At 42.3% G+C, this 22709-nt stretch overlaps 1 protein-coding gene across 1 annotated transcript in view; it reads right to left on the bottom strand.

The window, feature by feature from the left end:
- The window catches only part of ST6GAL1 (ST6 beta-galactoside alpha-2,6-sialyltransferase 1), a 139583-nt gene that overhangs the window by 37324 nt on the left and 79550 nt on the right, over positions 1 to 22709 (bottom strand). The window contains exons 3-4 of the mRNA XM_007195240.2: positions 7366 to 7616; positions 6043 to 6178 (exon numbers count right to left, since the gene is read on the bottom strand). The gene's annotated coding sequence lies outside the window, so the exon portion shown is untranslated. The remainder of the gene's footprint in view (positions 1 to 6042; positions 6179 to 7365; positions 7617 to 22709) is intronic.

Below are 22709 nucleotides of genomic sequence, written 5' to 3'. Positions count from 1 at the left end.
TTTTTTGGGGTTTTTTTGTTTGTTTGATTGATTTCTGATTCACTTTCATTGCTAGAAATTGAACTGTTCAGATTTTCTATTTCTTCGTGATTCAGTCTTGGAATACTATATGTTTCTAGGAATTTATACATCTCCTATAGGTTGTCCAATTTGTTGGTATATAATTGTTCAAGTATTCTGATTGTTTGTATTTGTGATATTGGTTGTAACTTGTCTGTCATTTCTGATTTTATTCAATTGGGCCCTCTCTCTTTTTTCTTAATAAGCCTAGCTCAAGTTTTGTCAATTATATTTATCTTTTCAAAGGACCAGCTCTTAGTTTCATTTATCATTTCTATGATTTTTGAGTCTCTATTTCATTTACTTTTCCTCTGATCTTTATTATTTCCTTCCTTCTACTAACTTTGAGCTTTGTTTGTTCTTCTTTTTGTAATTCCTCCGGGTGTAAAGTTAGGTTGTTTACTTGAGATGTTTCTTATTTCTTGAGGTATGCCTGTATCACTATAAACTTCCCTCTTAGAACTCCTTTTGCTGCATCCCATAGATTTTGGATTATTATGTTTCTATTGACACTCATCTCAAGGTACCTTTTGATTTCTTCTTTGATTTCTTCATTGAACCATTGGTTTTTAGTAGCATGTTGTTCGGTCTTTACATATTTGTGTTTTTCCAGTCTTCTTGCTGCAATTGATTTCCAGTTTCATACCACTGTTTGAAAAGATGTTTGATATGATTTCAGTCTTCTTAAATTCATTGAAATTTGTTCTGTGGACTAGCATGTAATCTATCCTGGAGAATATTCCATGTGCACTTTAAAAGAATGTGTATTCTGATGTTTTGGGATGGAATGTTCTATAGATATCTATTAAGCCCATTTGGTCTAATGTGTTTTAAGGCCAATGTTTCTTTATTGATTCTCTATCTGGATAATCTATCCATTGATGTAAGTGGGGTATTAAAGCCCCCTACTATTATTGTGTTACTGTCAATTTCTCCCTTTATGCTTATTGATATTTGCTTTAAAAATTTAGGTGTTCTTATCTTTACAAATGTTATGTCCTCTTCTTAGACTGACCCCTTTATCATTATGTAATGCCTTTCTTTGTCTTTTGTTATAATTTTTGTTTTAAAGTCTATTTTGTCTGATATGAGTATTGCTACCCCAGATTTCTTTCCATTTCCTTTTGCATGGAATATTGTTTTCCATCCTTTCATTTTCGGTCTGTGTGGCTTTAGTTCTGAAGTGAGTCTCTTGTAGGCAGCATATATAGGGCTTTTTTTAAAAATCCATTTGGCTTCCCTATGTCTTTTGATTGAGGTATTTAGTCCATTTACACTTAAAGTGATTATTGATAGGTGTGTACTTATTTCCATTGTTACTGTTCCATTGTTATTGTTCCAAGTTGTTTTTGTAGTTCTTCTCTGTTCTTTTCTTCTTCTTTTAGTCTCTTCTCTTGTGGTTTGATGCTTTTCTTTGGTGTTGTTTCTTTTTTTTCTCTCTTTTTTTTTTTTCATGTGTGTGTGCGGGGTGTGTGTGTGTGTATCTATTGTAAGTTTTGTTTTATGGTTACCATGAAGTTCACATATATTTATATACAGATAGATACATAGATATAGATTTGTTTTAATCTGGTAGTCGTTTAATTTTCAATATATTCTAAAAGCTCTATGTTTTTTATGGTCCAGTATTTCATATTTTTGACATCATATTTTACATCTTTTGTGTATCCCTTAACTATTATTGCAGTTACAGTTGATTTTACAAATTTTGTCTTTTAACTTTTATACTAGATTTTCAAGTAGTTGATCCATTGCCTTTTCCATATATTGCCTTTACCAGTGAGATTTTCTTCCTTCATATATTTTTTTATTTCTTGCTATAACCTTACATTTTCACTTAAAGAAGGTGTTCACTTAACATACCTTGTAAGGCCAGTTTAGTGGTGATGACCCCTTTTAGATTTTTGTTTGTCTGGGAAACTCTTTATCTCTTCTCCAATTCTGAATGACAACCTTGCTGGGTAGAGTATCTTTGGTTGTAGGGTTTTTTCTTTCAGCACTTTACATATATCATGCCACTCCCTTCTAGCCTGCAAAGTTTCTGCTGAAAAATCAGTTGATAGCATTAAGGGGGTTCCCTTGTATGTTACTCTTTGTTTTCCTCTTGCTGCCTTCAAAATTCTCTCTTTGTCTTTAATTTTTCCCTTTTAATTATGACCTCTTGATATGTAACCTATAATGGAATAAAATCTGAAAAAAATTAACTAAATCACTTTGCTATACACTTGATTTACAATATTGTATTAGTTTCAACTATATTTCAATTAAAAATTTAAAAAAGTAATAAATCTCTATTGCAGTGTGAAAAAAATATATGTTGTGATATGGATCTTTTTGGGTTCATTTTGTTTGGGACTCTCTATGCTTCCTGGACCTGGATATCTGTTTCTTTCCCCAGGTCAGTAAAGTTTTCAGCCATTATTTCATCAAATATGGTTTTTTTTCTACCCCTTTTTCCCTCTCTTATCCTTCTGGGACCCCTATAACGCAAACGTTAGTATGCTTGATGTTGTCCCGGAGCTACAGTAAACAATTCTCAATTTTTTAAATTCTTTTTTCTTTTTGATGCTCTGATTGGGCGATTTCCACTCTTCTGTCTTCCAGGTCACTTACGTGTTCTGTATCACCTAATCTGCTGCTGATTCCCTCTAGTGTATTTTTTTCATTTCAGTTATTGTATTCTTCATCTGTGACTGGTTATTTTTTATATTTTCTAATTCTTTGTTGAAGTTCTCATATTCCTCTATTCTTCTCCTGAGTTTGGTGAGCATATTTATGACCCTTGCTTTGAACTCTGTATGGTGTATGAGGTAAATTACAATTACTTATGTCAGTTTCATTGTTTTGTTTTGTTTTTCTGGGGTTTTATTTTGTTTTTCATTTGGAACATATTACTCTGTCCCCAGGAGGCACCAGCGGCCGCCATCTTGGGAAGTGCTGGAACTGCAGGGGCTAGAGTTACAGCCTGGTGTGGGCCAGGACTTCTCCCAGGGTGCACCAGGGGCTGCTACCTTGGCAAATGGGGGACAGTTGGAGGAGCCACGTACAGGCTGAAGGGTAGGCTGGGGTGTGCTGGTGTGGTCTTGGCTGGCTGGCTAGAATGTCAAGTGCTTTTCAATCCACTGCCTCTGCACTGGGACTGGGAGCAAGTAAGTTTGTGCACAAGCTCTTTAAGAGCATAGTCTCGGGCTTCCCTGGTGGCACAGTGGTTGAGAGTCTGCCTGCCTGTGCAGGGGACGCAGGTTCGAGCCCTGGTCTGGGAAGATCCCACATGCTGCGGAGCAACTAGGCCCGTGAGCCACAACTACTGAGCCTGCGCATCTGGAGCCTGTGCCCCACTACAAGAGAGGCCGCAACAGTGAAAGGCCTGCGCACTGCAATGAAGAGTGGCCCCTGCTCGCCTCAACTAGAGAAAGCCCTTGCACAGAAACGAAGACCCAACACGGCCAAAAATTAATTAATTAATTAATTAATTAATTACTTAGAAAAAGAAGAAACTATGAAATCAGGTCTTTCATTAAAAAAAAAAAAAAAAAAAGAGCATAGTCTCAGTTTCCTATAGCCCTCCAGCTCGCCCAGTCATAAGTTTGAAAACCTGTTAAGGGGGCTTATCTTCCTGATGCTGGTCCCCAGGGCTGGGGCCCCCAATGTGGGGCTTGAACCCTTTGCTCTTAGGAAGGACCTCCAAGTTTGTGATATCCTCTTCCTCTGTGGGTCACTTGCCAGAAGTGTGGGTCCTGACTGGATCGTGTCTCTACCCCCTCCTACCCACCTTGATGTGTTTTTTCTTTATATCCTTAATTGTATAAGAGCTATTCTGCTAGTCTTCAGGTCATTCTCAGAGAAAGTTGTTCTATATGTAGTTGTAGTTTTGCTGTGTCTGTGGGAGGAGGTGAGCTCAGGGTCCTCCTACTCCACCATCTTGATCCCACCTCACTGAGACTCTAATTTAAGCACCAAACAGTGCTTCCTACCACCACAGATCTCAGGAACCAGTGACTCTAGGGAGGATGGGTGCTTACTTTGGGCCGCCAAAGTTTTGGAAGTGATGAAATGTACACAGAGGGAGAATTCAAACATGAGATCGTGAAATGGGGGAGGCGCTTGTTGCATCATCAGAAAACTAAGCAATTCAATTTCCCCAGACACCCAACACAACTAATCATAGGACACTAAGACAGCTGAGGAAAAACTAGAAAAGAAGGGAAAGTAGCATTTGAGAAGCACCTACTATATGGTAGGCACTTTACCTGCTTTATCTCATTTAATTTTTACTATACCACTATAGGATAGGTATTAACAACCCCTCTTGAGAAAATGAGGAAACAGGCTTAGCAAGGATACAGGGCTTCTCCGAAGTCAATAGCTAATCAGTGCTAGAACCAGGATTCCAACCCAGGTCTATCTGACTAAAAGTCCATGGTCGTTGGACTAAAGAACAGGCATTATGAAAAAGCACAGTGAATAGTCAGTGTTGACCAACTAGGACTCAGAAATCAGGATCTCTAGTGACACAACTGCTGGAAAGTCACAGAATAAACACCCTCACTATCAGCACTGACACTACTCATGTGTACTGTTTTACCAGTCAGGCAACCCTTTCACAGCAATTAGGTTTATGAGACCCAGTATAACCCTGTGAGATGAGCAGAGCAAATTTTATTAGTTCCATTTACAACTGAAGAAACTACGGTTTTGTAAATATAAATAATTTTCAAAGCTGCATGAGTGATTTGGAAATGATGGAGTTGGGACTTAACTTTTATGTGTATGAGTGAAATAAGACAGGAGTTAAGGAGGTGGAGCCTAAGGGTTTGTGTTCGACTGCCTGCCAGCACCTACTCTCCAAGGTTGAGTTTCCCAGGAAAGAAGAATTCCCCAAACCTTCAACCATAACACAGTCTTACAACTTTAAGAAAGCCTCAGCCTTCAAGGCCAGTGCTCTGTCGTGAGTGCCTCAGGGCACTCATGTGAAACCTCATGTCAGGGCTCCCAATTCTCTTGACCACCACCCTCTGTTGAGGTTCCAAGTCTACCAGCTGGCTGGAGCTTCTGATCATAGGCACTTAGAGCTTCACTCTCATCTCTCAAGCTGCTCTAGAGAGACAGGACTTGAAGAAGTTTCATCTAAGAAGCCCAAACTGAAGGAAAGGAGTAGTAAATATTTCTCCCCAGATTCTTTGGGAAATCAGTCCAAGTTTTTAATTTCCCAATCACATCCCAGATTGCCTTCTTAAGCCTCTAGGGCTCTGCACTGCTGTAATCTCTCCCCTTGTCCATTTGCCTGGCAACCAGACAGCGTTACCTTTCTGCTTCTGGCCTCCTGTGGAGCCCACCTCCCCTTCTTGTTCTCCCAGCAAGAACAGCAGCACTGTTCTTGCTCCCTGCTGCTTGCCTCTCGTGTTTATGCTTGCTTTTCATGCTGACCCCCTGCTAGAGGGAAACTCCTCCTGGCTCATTTCTGACACTCCAGTGCCCAGCACCATGCCTGGAACACAGTGGGTATTCAATAAAGGGTTCTTGAATTGATGGGCCCGTATCAACGAACACTTACGAGCCCACCAGGCGTCTAGAAGAATAAGTAACAACTCGCATTATCACCTACAGAGAACAAGCCAACACTGAACCAACAGAAAGAAAAGTCCCAGCCAAGGTAGGGCTCCCGCCCTAGGCTACTCATCACTGGATGCCCAGTAGCAAATGCAGGGCTTGGCCATAGTAGGTGCTTTAAAAAGGTAGACTGAATTACAGAATAACTTTAAATCTTATATTTATAGTTTATAGAAATAGGCAAAATAGGCAAATCACTTATCTCCACACCTCACTGACTAAGGACTAAAAAAAAAAAGAAGAAAACAGCAAAGCTGTAGCCAGACCTTCAGCGCCTCTGTGGCTCTCACCAGTGCACTCTGCCTGCCGATCCCGAATAGAAAATGGACCCCAGTGCTGCCTCCATATCCCACGCCTCCAGGTGTTCCTTACCTGCTTCTGGCTAATCCCCCTGGGGCTGCAGGCCCTCCAGGTCCTCAGGAACCAGCACTATTCCCCATGGGAGGAATGTTTGCTTTATTGGGTCTGGAGGCCAAGGCTCATTTTTCTCAGGATGATGAAAAAGCATCTACAAAGGAGAAAAAAAAAAAAAGATGAGTTAAGTGCCGTTTTCCAGCAGGGGCAGAGTTAAAGATTAACAAGACAGACAGGGACGTCTGCTAGACTCCAGTGCGGGCCCTGGAAGCCCCAAGGGCTCAGAAAAAGAGAGACAAAAGCCAATTACAGGTGCAGTGCTCTGGGTCCATAAACAGCACAGAGAGCCTAGAAATAGTCCGATACTAGATAAGAACATGAGCAAGCACCACAGACCAATCTGGGAAGAAAGGATTGTTTAGTCACTGGTTTGGGCATACATAAACAGCAATTTGGGGAAGAGAGGATTCAGTTCATCCCCAAATGAACTCTAAACAAACTTTAAAAAAATTATTTTCAAAGAATATTTAATGATACATGAAAGTTCTATCAGTATAATGTTAACTGAAATTCAGAAAAAATACATTTTTTAGAATTCACAGGTGAGAAAGAGAAAGGACAAAAAAAAAAAAAAAAATACACCCTGGATGGTAGAATAAGGAGTAATGAGAGTTTTCATTTTTTATAATTTTTTTGTATATTCCAAAATTTCTAAAGTGTACACGTGTTACTCTTAGCGTTGGAAAAAATTATTAAAATATAATTTTTAAAAGCTAAAACTAGAACTCTATATTTGTTAGCTCTCTTCTTTCTGATGGAATGTAGAAAAATAACAAAGGAAAAGTTTAATAGTCAGTTGCATGAAAATTCCAACTTGTATACAATAAAATTACTGTAGTAAAAAGGAAGATAAACTCAAGGTGTGCAAAGGGTTCAAACAGTAAAAGCCTCTAGAAATGAAGAGGCAATCAACATGAACAGACAAATCACAAAACAGAAAATACAATTAATGAGCATATGAAATTATGACTACTGTTGAGAGAAACTCAAAAGAGGCAACTGAACATTAAGATACTAGTTTGTAAAATTAACATTAACCAGCAGTTTTCAAAATGATTAATACTCTTTGCCAGGTAGATTGTAATAAAGTTGGTATATTTCAAGAGAGCAGTAGAAATTAATTTAACTTTTTTAGAAATTAATCATGCCATAGAATTAATTAAGAGCTCATGACTATGAACCAAGTTATTGTACTTCCAGGAAAAAAAAAACTGAATAAATAATTCAAAGGGAGAAAAGGTTATATATTTCAGTTTCCTCATATGTAAAATAATTCCTTACCTTACACGGCTGTGGTGAGAAATGGAAGAAGATTCATGAAGTAAAGAATGAGTTTTATAAAGCAATATGCATGTGCAAAAAGAAAAATAGCTTTCAGTTTCAAAATGATTTATAATGGTGAAAAATCTACTGGTTAAGGGACTTCCCTGGCGATCCCGTGGTCAGACAGAACTTCGTCTTCCAATGCAGGGGGGTGCAGGTTCAATCCCTGGTCAGGAAGCTGAGATCCCACATGCCTCATGGCCAAAACACTAAAACATAAAACAGAAGTAATATTATAACCAATTCAATATCCCCAACAGTTTTGCCTAAATTACTCAACATAAAGAAAGTCAAACTGAAAGATGAGAATTTATCTCTTCTCAGTTTGCTCAACACCTGTTTTCAGGTCTCAACCATGTACATTTTTTCTAGATATTTGGACATGCATAACTTTTAGTCACAATGTGACTAAATATGTACAGGTAACATTCTGTGTTTCACTTTTTTGTTATAATATTTTAAGCATTTTATTTCATGTCACTACTTAAATTCACACACCATTGTGTATATATTCTATCTGGTGGATGTAGCATATTATTTCCCTACTGCTGGAAGCTTAATTATTAACCTTTTCTCCCTTTGAATTATTTATTCAGTTTTATTTCCTGGAAGTACAATAACTTGGTTCATAGTCATGAGCTCTTGATTCTATGGCATGATTACTTTCTTAAAAAGTTAAATTAATTTCTACTGGCTCCCTAGCAGCTTCCTGGTAGAGTCCAAAAAAAAAAAAAAAATGTCTCTGAAAGCTATCCCTCTTTTCATGTCATGTAACTTTCCTTTGAGGCAGGGGGGTTTGTGATTATGCAAGCAGGATTATTATTTGTCTCCTCCTACCAAAAATGTAAACTCTGTAAGTGTTGGCCTTTCTTCACTACTACCCTCAGTGGCTAGATGCATGTCTGGCATATGGCAGGTACTCAATAGCTATTGGTTGAATGAATGAATGAGGGAAGTGTTGCCAGCCCTTAAGAGGTCTATGCTTATCTCAGGCACCATCGATGGACAGCGTTCTTTCTCAGCACCCTCACTGAGAACACTTTGGGCAGTCATCGGCACTTTGGATGCCGCCTCTTGCCTGTATATGCTGCTTCACTGCCATTCCCTCAATGCATGAGCTGCTGGGGCGTGAGACTTTTATTAGGGTTCAGTGCACAGACATCAGAGGAGTGCAGCAAACCCGTATCTTCCTCCCACACATCACATCTGCTCGGAACAACTTGCCCTCTACGGAGATTAAAAATCACCCCCCGGGGCTTCCCTGGTGGCGCAGTGGTTGAGAATCCACCTGCCAATGCAGGGGACACGGGTTCGAGCCCTGGTCTGGGAAGATCCCACATGCCGCGGAGCGGCTGGGCCCGTGAGCCACAATTGCTGAGCCTGCGCGTCTGGAGCCTGTGCTCCACAACAAGAGAGGGCGCGATAGTGAGAGGCCCGCGCACCGCGATGAAGAGTGGCCCCCGCTTGCCACAACTGGAGAAAGCCCTCGCACAGAAACGAAGACCCAACACAGCCATAAATAAAATAAATTAAAAAAAAAAATCACTCCCCACTGTTGATTTCCAAAAATCAACCAATTGAAACAAGTGGTATAACTGTTGATCTACATCTGTTGTAGATGATGAGGGCCTTCCAAAAATAGTCACTGCTGCTCATGAGATAGTAGCAGTGGTGATCTTCAACCAGCTACACAAGTGGTAACAGAATCCTCAACTCTCTGGGGGAGAAACTTTAGCACTCACGACAATAACAGCTACCAGGTATTTAATACTAGCTATGTTCAAAGCACTGACTATAGCTTAGGGGTTAAGAGTAAGAACTCTGGAATTAGACTGAGCTGGGCAAGAGTCCAAACTCTGCCTTTCCCCAGTTACATGACCTTGGACAAGCTACTCAATCCCCTAGGACTCAGCTTCTTTAACTGTAAAATGGGAATAATAATAACAGAGCCCATCTCATGGGATTATTTAAATAATCAAGTTAGATAATACACCCAAAGGGATTGCAATAGGAACTGTGACAAAAATTATCCACATCACTTCATTTACCCCTCCCCATCCCCTACTGTGTGGATACCACTACTATCCCCATTTTTACAAATGGGAGACTGAGACAGGTGTGATGAGTAATTTGCCCAGAGTAACTCACTCATGACACTCCAAATGTCCCATGCTCTTTCATGCCTTTGTAGCCCTGCACATAGAGTCCCTTCTGCTTGAAATGTCCTTTCCTGCCCTGTTCACACGGGGCCATGACCACTCAGCCTCCTATACCAGTTCAAGTGCCCCTGGACTCTGAAGCCTTTCTTGACCCCCACGGAGATCGTCACAGCTCTGCTGTGCCTGTGCTGGCTCTCATCAGACCACATGACACTTACTCGTTTGCAGGTCTGTCCCAACCTTTAAGATTTATCTCTGGTCCCCTGCATCCAGCCAGGCTCTGCGCCATAACTGGGAAGTGCTCAGTCATGTTTGAACGAAAGAATGAGGCTAGCTCGGACACCACTCCTCCCCGTCCCCATGTCCTTCAGTTGTCAGAATCACCCCCACCACCTACCCACCCATCACCTTCAATTGCCGGAGTCCCCTTTACAGCACTGCCGTGGCAGGTATTCATTCCGTCTGGTGAGTACACTGAGTGACAGGAAACTCACCACCTCCCCAGGTTGCACATGGCTATGTGAGCAGCTGTGCCTCTTAGAAAGGTCTTAAAATGAAAAGAAATCAACCTCCCTGTAAAAATAAACCCAGCAGTTTAAGCTCAGCTCTCTGGAGCCATATAGACTCAGAATGAAAACCAGTAACACTTGCTGAGCCCGTGCTCAGCCCATGCTCAGTGCTGGGAACTCCACGTGCACCCACTCATTTCATCCTTGTGGCAACCCTGTGCAGACCACCTTGCTGCTGTATCTTCTCCTCCACCCAGGACAATCTTCCTCATTCCTTGAATATGTTAGCTCCCGGCTCACTAGAATTCTCTCCAACACTATTTCTGTCATAACTCTTGGTGGCATTAACAATCACTTATAGAATTATTCTAGTCAACTCCAATGACTGTGACCTCAGCAACTCACCCCCAAGGTCATAGCTTTGATCTTGTCATTTTCAAAAAATATACTCCCTTCAAGGGATACTCTCTTCAATATACTCATCAAGGGATGCCTCGATTTCAGGCATCCTTCTCTAATCACCACTCCTATCTCTGCAGCTTAGTCCAACCAGTACCCAACTCTAACAATCTTCTGTGTTTGATCCTACTACCTTCCCACTGTCTCTCACTTCCTCCCTGCCATCCTTTCCCTTCCTATCCAGCTTAAATTCCACGGTCAGTCATTCAGTTGACCTCTCTCATCACACATGTTTGGATAAACCCCAATCCTGTTTAAATCCAACTCTCTGTCCTACTCCACACCTGCAAGCAGGCAGCTGAACATGGCTCGAGAAAATCATGCAACGATGCTTAATGATGTCACTTCAAGTTCATGATCACTAACTGCAAATAGCTCCTTAATGCTCCACAGCAATGATATGCTACTTTTCCAGTCAATTCATCTGCCACTGTCCTAGAGGATTGTATGACTTCCTCCCCACTAAAAACTCCTCTTATCCTCACCCTCGCCTGATGAACTTGCTACTTATTCATAGAAAAAAAAGGAAGCTACCAGAGTAGAACTTCCACACGCATGCTTTTGTACCACCGCTACTCACATTACCTGCACTTATGCCCAAATGATCTCATTACTATGAATTAATTGGCTGCATCCAACACTTGCAATATCCAACATTTTTCCATAAATCCTACACACTCCTGTCTTCTTAAGGACATTCTGAAAAATCCCCCTTTTTTCTTCCACATCAATAGGTATCTTTCTCTCCAAGATCATGCTCATCAGCATATAGGTATGCTATTATTTCTCCTTTCTTTAAAAACAAAAACAAAAAAACTCTCCTGATTGAGGCAGTCACCACCTGACCCAGATCAGTCTCAGCATCACTACCAATGGGACACCTAGACAGTTTTTGCCTTCTGAAGTGAGACAGTATGAAGCACATAGCACCACGAATGAAAAATTCTTGCCCGAAATGTTTAATCTGTAAGTGATCAAGCCTTTATATGCAATTCCAGTTTTTCGGAAATACAAGGGAAAGAAGAACAAGTTAAAAGACACCCTAATTTACCAGATATATCCAGAAAGCAGGACATTCTATAGAACAATTGAACTAGTTTCATCAACAAGTCAATGGGCACAAAAAACAAATGACTTAAAAAACACAAAAAAACACAACAATCACATGCAGTCTGCAGACCTTTGGTTTGAACAGAACAACACTGGGGAGAAATGGGGGTATCTGAATACAGACTGGGTATTATATATGATATTAAGAAATCACTATTAATTTTGTTAGGTTTAATAGTAGTATTATTATATTATGATTATATATGTGGTTATGTTAGAAAAAAAGTCCTATGCATTTAAAGTAGAGATGAAATTTACTTTAAAAATACTTTAGCCAAAAATAAAGCAAATATGAAAAAAATGCAGCATCATTTTTGTCAAATATATTCAAATTAAGCTATGTAAGGAACGAGAGTGATTTGCAGACTCTTCTTGACAATATCATTTGGGATTAGGGAGCATTTGAAAGAGTGTGAAGAAAAAACTTACGTCGACAATGTTCCCATGTTACTGAAGGAATTAACTGAAAAAGATACATGACATTACAAAAGTCACATATTTAGCCATTGCATGAGGTCTAAATAAACTCCATTTCCCTGTCCCTCCAACAAAACCTCTTGACCTCATTTCACTTCCCCTGCCCTTTTTCTTCCCTTTACAGTAAAACTCCTTGAAAGAACTATCTGTACTCACTGTTTCCAATTTCCCTCTTCCCATTCTCACTTGAACCAACTCCATCAAGCCTCCTTCATCTCGATGAAACTGCTCTTGTCATGTCCCCAAAGACCTCCGTGACCTCCATGCTACCAATCAAATGGTCAGGGATAAGTCTTTATCTTATTCAGACCATCAGCCGTACTTTACACAGTTGGTCACTTGCCCCTTCTGGCTTCCAAAACCCACACCCTTTTGCTTTTTCTCCACTCACTGGTCACTCCTCCTCAGCTGTCTGTGATGCTGGTTCCTCCTCATCTCCCCTACCTCTACACACCGAAGTGCTCCAGGTTCTGGACTTCGTTCTAGCGACACTTGCTTTCTACTGGATGTGGGCACCTTGTGATCTGTTCCCCCTCTACTCAGCCTGTAGTTTGCAATCAAAACACATTTGTTGACGTGCACTAAAATGAGTTCGGAAGCAGTTTCTGTTGCTGAGTTTCTACAGAAAGGAAGTCCCTAATAATTAAAAACAAAAGCAAAATAGTAGGGCTGGGGTTGGGAGACAGTAGAATAAAACACTGTGTTCACTTCACTATTTAGATTATCCTCTATAATCTGTAGAGGGGAGGCAGCATTGCAGAGAACAATGATAATCAGATGTAGAGCACATTATTAAAATTACTTGTTAAAATGCAGATTCCTGAATTCTACCTCAGTCATTCTGTTCCGAGTGGTCTGGGATGGGGCTCAGAAACCTGCATTTAGCAAGCACCCCCAAGTGATTCTGACGCAATCAGAAGTGCTAGTCTGAGAAAGCTTTATCTAGATCCAGGATGGGAAAAGTATAGAAATTGATTGTAATCAACTTTTATAGTAATTTGAAAGAGTAATTTTATGCCTGATGAGTCTAATAACTTTAAAAATATGGCTTTTATTTTAAATGTCTTTTTCATTTCATTATTCTAATAACTCCCTTTTATTGTATTTTTTTTAATTATTGATGTGTGAGAGGTTGGGGAAGAAACCCAGTCCTTTACCAACAATAGTTTGAGAAGCTCAAGCTTTGCAGAAAGACCTCAGGCTCTGGCATCTCAAAAGCCCAGAGTCAAATCCTGGCTCTTCTATCTGTCAGTTGCATGATGTTAGACCCATTTGGTCAACTTCTGTGAGCCTGTGTCTTCATCTGTGAAGTATGGATAATAATACTTTAAAATTTGCCTCTGCAGGGTTGTGCTGACAATTTACTGATAGACTTTATCACTTTGTTCTGGCTAAGGATTATTGTACTTTTACCACGTGCTAAGTATTTTACAAACGGTAAAGTTCCTGTAATTGGGTAAAACTCATTTAATCCCTGCGGCAACAATAGTGCTTGAGGTGGGTGCCGCTGGCTCACCTCCCAGGGGCTCCGGCAGAGCTGGTCCAGGCTGCTGTGGGAAACAGCCTCCCAGGTCCTGGCCACCTACCAGTGGCAGCCGGCGTAGGTCAAAACATTAGTAGTTGTATCAAAACATTTCTGACAAGTCCCAGTTTTACTCAAAAGGACAGAAAAAGTCAGATAAGCAACGGAAACCAATCTGTAGTTGGTGAATCTGAGGAGGGAGTGAAAGGAAACCATGAGAGACTTTGCCAGGTGCCTGAGTGGCTGCGTTGACAAGTGTTTACCTGAGGACCAGCCCCGCTGCCAGGCTAATGGGAGGGAGGGGGAAATCCTGCCGGATCAGAGCCCTGAAGATAAAGGGGCCTTCATTCCTGCCTGCCCCAGCTGTTCCAGACCCAGGCTGCAAAAAAAAAAAATGGTCTCTTAACAGAGATTAGATCTTTTCCCAGCCAGGCAGGCACTGACGGAGAAGACTGAAACGGCTGAGTACATTTCCCTGAGGTTATCTAAAAACATGGAGAACAGAACTTTTTCTGTGCGGGATGTTGAGTCCCCACCGCAGACAGGGCAGCTGCTCCATGGTCCTGGATCAGAGCCAGCCACTCAGAACAGGTAGGGAGAGCTCCGGACTCAGGACTAAGGGAGCCAGGGCAAAGGAAAACCACAGGCCATTGGTTTGTGCTTTGTCTTCAACCTTGCACCTTTAGTGGACACGTATTTGTAGCGATTTTTGCCTTCCAATTTGACAGGTGCCCAGCAGAAAGCAGGCACTTCACACCCCATCATCTCCCTTTCTGTATGATGCCCACTCCCCAGTACAAGTAGTAGAAGCCCCAGCCCCAGCAGGCATCCCCCCGGTCTTACCAACTAAGACCACTCTGCTCCACTCCAACAGTCAGGGGTAAGCCGAGGAGGAAGGAACAAAAAAGGGCCGATAAGGACGGCTGAATAAACACCATGCTCCTCTCAAGCAACAGACTCACCCACCTTTCTCCTCCACACCCCACAGAGACAGAGAGAGAAAAGAAAATAGGCCTCTTTCCTCCTCAGAAAGAACTGTTTCACTTCCTCCTAATCTTGGGGAAAAAAGGACATTTGTATTATGGAAGTTTTTACACATACAAAAAGGTACAGCGGGCTTCGCTGGTGGCGCAATGGTTGGGAATCTGCCTGCCAATGCAGGGGACACAGGTTCAAGCCCTGGTCTGGGAAGATCCCACATGCCATAGAGCAACTAGGCTCACGAGCCACAACTACTGAGCCTGTGCTCTAGAGCCCGCGAGCCACAATTACTGAGCCCACGTGCCACAACTACTGAAGTCCGCACTCTTAGAGTCTGTTCTCCGCAGCAAGAGAAGCCACCATGGTGAGAAGCCCGCGCACCGCAACTAAAGAGTAGCCCCTGCTCGCCGCAACTAGAGAAAGCCCACGTGCAGCAACGAAGACCCAACAGAGCCAAAAATTTTTTAAAAAATAAAAAAATGAAAAGGTACAGAGAATAGCATGATGAACCTCCATGTTTTCATAACCCAGCTCCAAATATTATCAACATTTTGCCAATCTCGTTTCATTGATCCCCCATCCCCCTTTCTTTCTTGGAATAATTTAAAGCAAACACCAGACTTCATGTCAGTTCCCCCCCCACCAGCTCTTCCCGACTGGGGTGCCATGAGAAAATTAAGCCTTAATGTCCTAAGACATCCATTTATGTAATGAATTAACTTACCTCCCTGGCATCTAGAATAGTATTAGCTATGTACCATCCTTGGGAAAACTGAGAACATAGGCCCTCAAAATCATTTTCTGCGGAGCTGAATTCTCTATAATAGTACTGCCCCCCCTCCCACATGTTGGGTTCTGCCAGAGAATACATGAGAACACATACACACAAACACACGCACCCACATACATGACCACGATGCCACTGTCACCCAATATCCACTCCACTTTCAAATTTTTACCAATTCTCTCAAAAATGTCTTTTACACTAAATTTCTTGAATGAGGATCCAAACAAGGTAGGCACATTTTGTTTGGATGATATGCCACTCTCAACTCTCTTTTAATCTATAACAATTCCCCACTCCCTTATTTTTTCTTTTTCATGATATTAAATTTGTTGAAAAAACTAAGTCATTGGTCCTGTGGAATGTGCCACGTACTGAATCTGGCTGACGACTTCCTCATGGTATTAACTTACTTCCCTTTGCTCTGTTTCCTGTGAACTTAGTGTTCGATTTCAAGGCTTCTTGAGATTCAGTGGTTTCAAGTTCAGTGGTTCTCCCAATGTTTTTATATCTAAGAGGAGCTAAGCCTTGGTCATCTAAGGAAGTTTGGGGTGGGGAAATGAACAGGGAGGACTCCGTGTTGCACTGGCCCCAGAGCTTATAAGAACAACATACTCCGATACTCATAATAGGTTCATTCATCCAGCAAATGCTTATTTTCTATGGTGAGCCAAAGTGGAGATGCAGAAAAAGTTTCGACAGTGCAGAAACCAGCCAGAAATCTAACCCCCCAGAATATGCCTTCCAGTGAGAGCATAAGTGAAGAGGAAAACAAAATAAACACATACGTGGTGTTTGTAAGGGGATAATTGCTACCCAGAAAATTAAAGCAGGGAGGATGGAGAGGGACAGCGGGGCTGGGGGTATCCATTTTAAATTAGATATTCAGAGAAAGCCTCACTGAGAAGGCATTTGAGCAAACATTAGAGGGAGGTGAAGGAGGGCTCATGCAGATTTTTGAGGGAAGAGAGTTCCAGGTGTAGGGAACAGCAAAATCCCTAGGCAGAGGCATGCCTGACCTGTTTGAAGAACAAGACGGAGGCCTGGAGGAGACAGGGTGAGGAGGAGAGCAGCATAAGAGGAGGGCAGGGAAGTAGTAAGTACAGATCACGGAGGGTCTTCGACTGGTGTGAGAACTCTATCTCTCACTCTAAATAAGATTTGGCTGACTTGTGTTTGAAAGGGATCATTCTGGCTGCTACACTGAGAATCAACTGTGGTAGGTGGCAGGTTGGGGAAGGTTAAAAAAAGAAAGACCTTTCGAGAGGCTATTGCAACAATTCAGGTGAGGAAGGCCCAGGATCCCGTTTACTGAGCTCTTACTGGGCGCTAGCATTTTATGTTACCAAATTTAATTCTTACCACCACCCAGTGGGGTGGGGTATTAATGATCCTCTTTTATGAGTGAAGAAACTGAGGCTCAGAGAGTTTAAACCATATGCTTAAGATATTACAAATGGTCAAAACTGGGATGCAAGCCAGACTGTTCTAACTTGCGAGCCTGGTCCAGCTATCCAACATATATCTCTCTACTCAGGGCCCCTGAAATGGCCCCTGAGCGCCTCTCTGCTTTACCAGGTCAACTAGAGTTGCCAGTGACCATCTTGGACCTTCTGGTGACATCGCTTTATATATATAAGATGTTATGGAAAAACCCAAACTTTTTAGCCAACCCATACTTTGCCCCGATCCCCACCTCCTTAACCTCTCAGTGTGCAAACTTCACCCTCATCTGTACTTTAGGACCCACACTTTCTGTCCCTAGACTAGAAACCTTGACACCATATTGCCCTTGGCTAAGCATAATACCTCCAAGAAGCAGTCTGTGTGTCCTGGCCTCCAAAAACCTCCCTGTAATGGGTTCCTGTTTCTTTATGATCATGAACTCTTAATTTGCATCACCTGAGTTGCCACTTAATTCTGCAATGACTCCTCTTCCTGTTTCCTCATGTCAGTGATAGCTGGCCACCTGACAGAAGATGCGCTCTCTGCCATATAGAGCTGTTGCTTAAAGTGGTGGCTCAGCCAGGGATTATATTTTTCAGCAAGTGTGCATACACACACACCCTGCATCTAAGTGGAACTGGGACTGTTTGACTAGTTATCAGCAATAAAATGTGAGCAAAAGTAACATGTGTCACTTCTGGGCAAGGTAAGAAGTGAGTTTATTTGTTGTGAGTCTATTTGTTTACCGTAACTAAATGAGCTACTAAGTAGAGACTTTATATTTATTGCTACTGGTCTAAGTAGAATTCTGAGAATTCATCAGAATTTTCAGTATAGATTTTTCACCATCCACACAGTTCTCTCTTCATCCCAGCATGACGTTAGCACAGTGAAATAACAGAAGCGCCCCTTAATTTAGCCAAAGCCACCGGTTCCTAAATTCTTCCACATCTAGTACATCTTGTATTTGTTTCCCCCTGTTATGATCCCCAAGTTTTGAAAGTGTTGTCAGCCAAATTTAACTAATAATCTGAGTTCTCGTTTGTTATCAAATGGACAAGGATGTTGCTGCCAATAAGAGGTTCGGACCAGCATGAGATTGTCATTGTTATCACAATCAGGTGATACAAGTTCAGCCTTAATGCAAAGAAACTTGATGATTTCCTTGGCCTGTGCAGGTTTGTTGGGATAAATGTGCTTCTCCTGTCTGGCTTTCTGAAATCCTGAAAGTGTCTGGTGGGTCTCTGGAAACCCTGGGCAAGGAATTCTGGTTTGTCCATGGCCTGAAACTTACCCCAATAAAATTAGAACTTTCTGATCCCAGCTGGCCTCCTAAAAAACAGGTTCTACTGGTTGGCTAGATATGGAAGGATGCTTCAAAAAAAAAAAAAAAAAACCTACCCCCATCTGCACCCAACTAGGCGAAATTAAGGCACTCTTAAGTTTATCCGGAATAATCTGGCTCCTAAGTGCTTAAAAATCAGGAGAACAGCAATGTAAAAGCAGAATTTTAGTGACTGCCAAATCAAACAGACACAAGCCTCCCTCCCCATCATCTCAGCTCTCAGCAGTTGAATGCAAAGCAGCAGTTACATCAGAAAGATCCTCCCTGGGGACAGAATAGCAGCACTGTGTTAGCTGGGCAGGGTAATTAGCTACCCAGAATTCTCATGTGCTGAAGAGCAAAGGAGGACCAAATGGCAACAACGCAGGAAGGAAAAGAGTTCTATTGAAAGACCAAAGACTGAATTTTCTCTAAAATCTTGGTAACAAGAGTCTGATGACCTACATCTCTCTCTTCAAACCCCAGTTTAACTATCTTTAGTGAGAACAATGATGTCTGCTAATGTTGTCTTAAACATGTTTTCCTCCAGAAACTCCTCAGCTGGGTATTGTGTCGGGGCTGTTTGTTATTTCCTTCCATGTAGTTTTACCTGTTGGGCAGGAGGAAATCAGGGCCAGAGTTCCTTAACACTTCCTAAATACCAGTATCATTGAAGTGATTGGCCCCTCCTTAAGGTCACCAAGGTGACAACTGTTTACCCCTCTCACCTTAGCAAAATGATCTCTTTCCTAGAACCAGTCCAAGGCCAAATAGGCTACATGCAAAGAGAAAAGGGAAGAGATTATAGAAGAGAAAGAGTTTGATCAAGTCTGTCCTCAGAGGTGCTCCTCACCCCTAGTCCCATAGCCATGAAGTTCAGTGTAGGTGAAGGAAACCACTTACAACAGTGCTTCTCCATCTTGACTGAGCATTAACAGCACTTAGGAAGCATTTTAAAAATATAGATGCCTTACCCATGATATTTTTCACACAACTAGAATAAATAATCATAAAACTTACATGGAACCACAAAAGACCCAGAATTGCCAAAGCAATCCTGAGGAAAAAGAACAGAGTTGTAGGCACAACCCTTCCAGACTTCAGACAATACTACAAAGCTACAGTAATAAAAACAGCACAGTATTGGCATGAAAACAGACCTATGGATCAATGGAACAGAATAGAGAGCCCATAAATAAACCCAGACACTTAGGGTCATTTAATCTTTGACAAAGAAGGCAAGAATATATAATGGGGCAAAGACAGTCTCTTCAGCAAGTGGTATTGGGAAAGCTGGACAGCCTCATGTAAATCAATGAAGTTAGAACACACCCTCATACAGTACACAAAAATAAACTCAAAATGGTTTAAAGACTTAAATATAAGGCATAACACCTTAAAACTTTTAGAAGAGAACATAGGCAAAACATTCTCTGACATAAATCTTAGCACTGTTTTTTTAGGTCAGTCTCCCAAGACAATAGAAATAAAAGCAAAAATAAACAAATGGGACCTAATCAAACTTATAAGCTTTTGCACAGCAAAGGAAACCACAAACAAAGGAAAAAAAGGAAGGAAATTGGGTCATTTGTAGAGACGTGGATGGACCTAGAGACTGTCATACAGAGTGAAATAAGTCAGAAAGAGAAAAACAAATATCGTATATCAACGCATATATGTGGAATCTAGAAAAATGGTACAGATGAACCGGTTTGCAAGGCAGAAATAGAGACACAGATGTAGAGAACAAACGTATGGACACCAAGATGGGGAAAGCCGGGAGGGGAGGGGACGATGAATTGGGAGACTGGGATTGACATATATACACTAATGTATAAGATAGATAACTAATAAGAACCTGTTGTATAAAAATAAATAAATTTTTTTTAAAAAGCTACATGCACCCCAATGTTCATAGCAGCACTATTTACAATAGCCAAAATGTGGAAACAGCTTATGTGTCCATCAACAGATGAATGGATAAAGAAGATGTGGTACACACACACACACACACACACACACACACACACACACACACACAATGGAATATTACTCAGCCATAAAAAAAGAATGAACTATTACCATTTGCAGCAACATGGATGGACCTAGAGATTATACACTCCAGTCCGCTTTTGCCCCACAGTCATTCCCTTCTAGAAGACAAGGGCTGGTTTTCTGGGGTTTTTCACATCCACCTCCCTGCCCACCTCCTATACAGAAAGACCACTTGATATGTGCACCTATGTTGGCAGGTGGAAAATTTGGATCTTTTTCTTTAGAGGCCAGATCTCAGCACTCACTGCTTGATCCCACCCCTAAACCTCCCTCCCTTCACTGTCCTCTGAGGTTGGCACTGCTATCCTTTCCATTTCATAGAAAAGGAAGCAGAATCTTAAAGAGGTTAAAGGGCTTCTGGTAGTGAGTGGCAGCGGCAAGACTTAAATCCAGAACTGTCTGAATATAAGGACCGTGCTCCTAATGCCTGTGCTCAGAGGTTCATCTTGTTTGACTTATGACTCTCTCAGCCACAGCAGAGCCCACTAACGCCGCTAGAAGCAAATGGTTTCCGTTAAAAGGAAAGCAACAGTGCTGCAGTTCTAAGCCCAGGGCACACTTAGAGCGCTAGACTCGTGCCATATCATCTCACCAAATCCTTCAGCAGCCCTGGACGGTTGTTGTCCTCACAGTTGACCTTTGGCATTTACAGAGTCAACATTTGGGATTTTGACTATTTGAGAACAACACCAAAGGTCTCCTGATTTTGCTCAGGAGTGAGGTATGTGCAATAGCAAGTTGGCAGGGGCCCGTCCCTTAGTCTGCGAGAGAGCTCGCCCCCAGGCCATGACCCAGGGCGCAGGGAGTTCCATGCCCTTCATGTATCAGGACGTGATAGAAATAACCACTTGCTTGTGAGCTACAGCTCCCAAAGAAACCAGACTGCTAGTCTATGTTCAGGAAAGTTTATACCCAATGATGAATTTATTTTAATAGACTTACAAACGCCTACAGCTCCATATTCATGAAATCAATACAGGACAGAAGTCACTTAACATAGCTCGATTGTGCATGACTGCATAAATGGGGGAAATTAGGTGCTCTTGTAGCATGTGCCTCATGTCTTCATCTGTCAAATGACATCAAAATGCCTCACCTTAGGGCCGTTGTCAATAAATGAGAACTTGGTAAGAATGATGACGATGATTTGGAGAATTTTCAAAGATCTCCAGAGAACCCACATATGAATGTCGAGTCTGTTGTTTCAACATCTTATACAAGAGGAAACTGAGGCTGGAGGAGGTCATATGACTTGCCCAGGAATGTCTGGCTCTAAAGCCAGTGTGCTTCCCTCCTTAGAAGCCAATGGCAAATTGTCCAAAAAAAAGTGCCAAACCCTGCATGCTGACTCCATCACAGAATGTGACTTAGGAGGATGGAGGGGGAGAAGGGAGGGCCACAGATGGGAGAAGGCTGCCCCTGGGCTCCCCACCTTCCCCTAAGCCCCCCACCGATGCTGGCCTGGGCGTGCCAGAACTGTGAGCTTACCTTTGACCACATCTGTTCAGATCAATCAATTCAACCAAGACATTGGTAACTGTGAGCTCAGAACAGCGGGCCCAGAGGTAACTGGTACTCCCCCTGCCCTCAAGATGCTAATCGTCTTAAATACCACAAGAAATCAGACAAGGACCAAATACCTAATGCACTACTTACTTTGTCTGTTCCCCCCACTAGACAGTGGGCACCTGAACCATGTAGTTACCTCTGTGTTCCCAGGACCTGAGTCAGGGCCTGTGGCTCCGCTTACTTTGCCAAATAAGTGAATGTTTTGTTCTTGAAAAGAAGTTGTTCAAGAATCTTAGCCCAGGAGGATGGGCCTGAATCCAGTCTGGGATCAAAGAAGCCTTCAGTAGATGGGAAAGACCTGTGAGATGGGAGCGAAATGGCCTGGAGGTGGGCGAGGGTGGGGCACTGGGGCACAGAGAGGGTCAAGTGAGCCCAAGCAGGTACGCAAAGCCAAGCATCGGGAGACGAAGCTGAGAGGGAGCCTCAGGCCTCACTGTGCGGCACCATGAGTATCAGGTGGGAGAGTCTGGCCTTTACCAGGGGTGTAGTGGAGAGCAGATCAAAAGCTCCAGAGCAGAGAAGGGTGCTGCAGAGCCGGTTGGGGGCTGTGTGAGTTCAGCAGCCTTGGCCCTCCCGCAACCCCCTTCTCCACTCCCTGAAAGTACGTGACCAATAAACAAATAAGAGCCACTTCTTCTTACACAACTACTAGGGCCAGGCACGGTGCCAAGCACCCGTTTAATGTTCAGAATAACACTATGATTGCCGAACTTATTTTACAAATGAGGAAACAGGCTCAGAGAGGTTGTGGGATTTTCCCACAATCACCCCACTGTTAAGAGACAGAGCCAGGACCTCAACTCAGATATGACTCAGGGTCCAGAGGCCAAGAAAACCTAGGTGCGGCCCCCCTCCTCTACTCCTCCACCCCACGCACTGATGAGATGAGGACCAGGACTGAGATGAG

This window comes from Balaenoptera acutorostrata, chromosome 4 (assembly GCF_949987535.1).
Source record: "Balaenoptera acutorostrata chromosome 4, mBalAcu1.1, whole genome shotgun sequence".
Classification (NCBI taxonomy): domain Eukaryota; kingdom Metazoa; phylum Chordata; class Mammalia; order Artiodactyla; family Balaenopteridae; genus Balaenoptera; species Balaenoptera acutorostrata.
The sequence above is the reverse complement of the archived record's forward strand: the minus strand, read 5'-3'. Positions and strand labels throughout refer to the sequence as shown.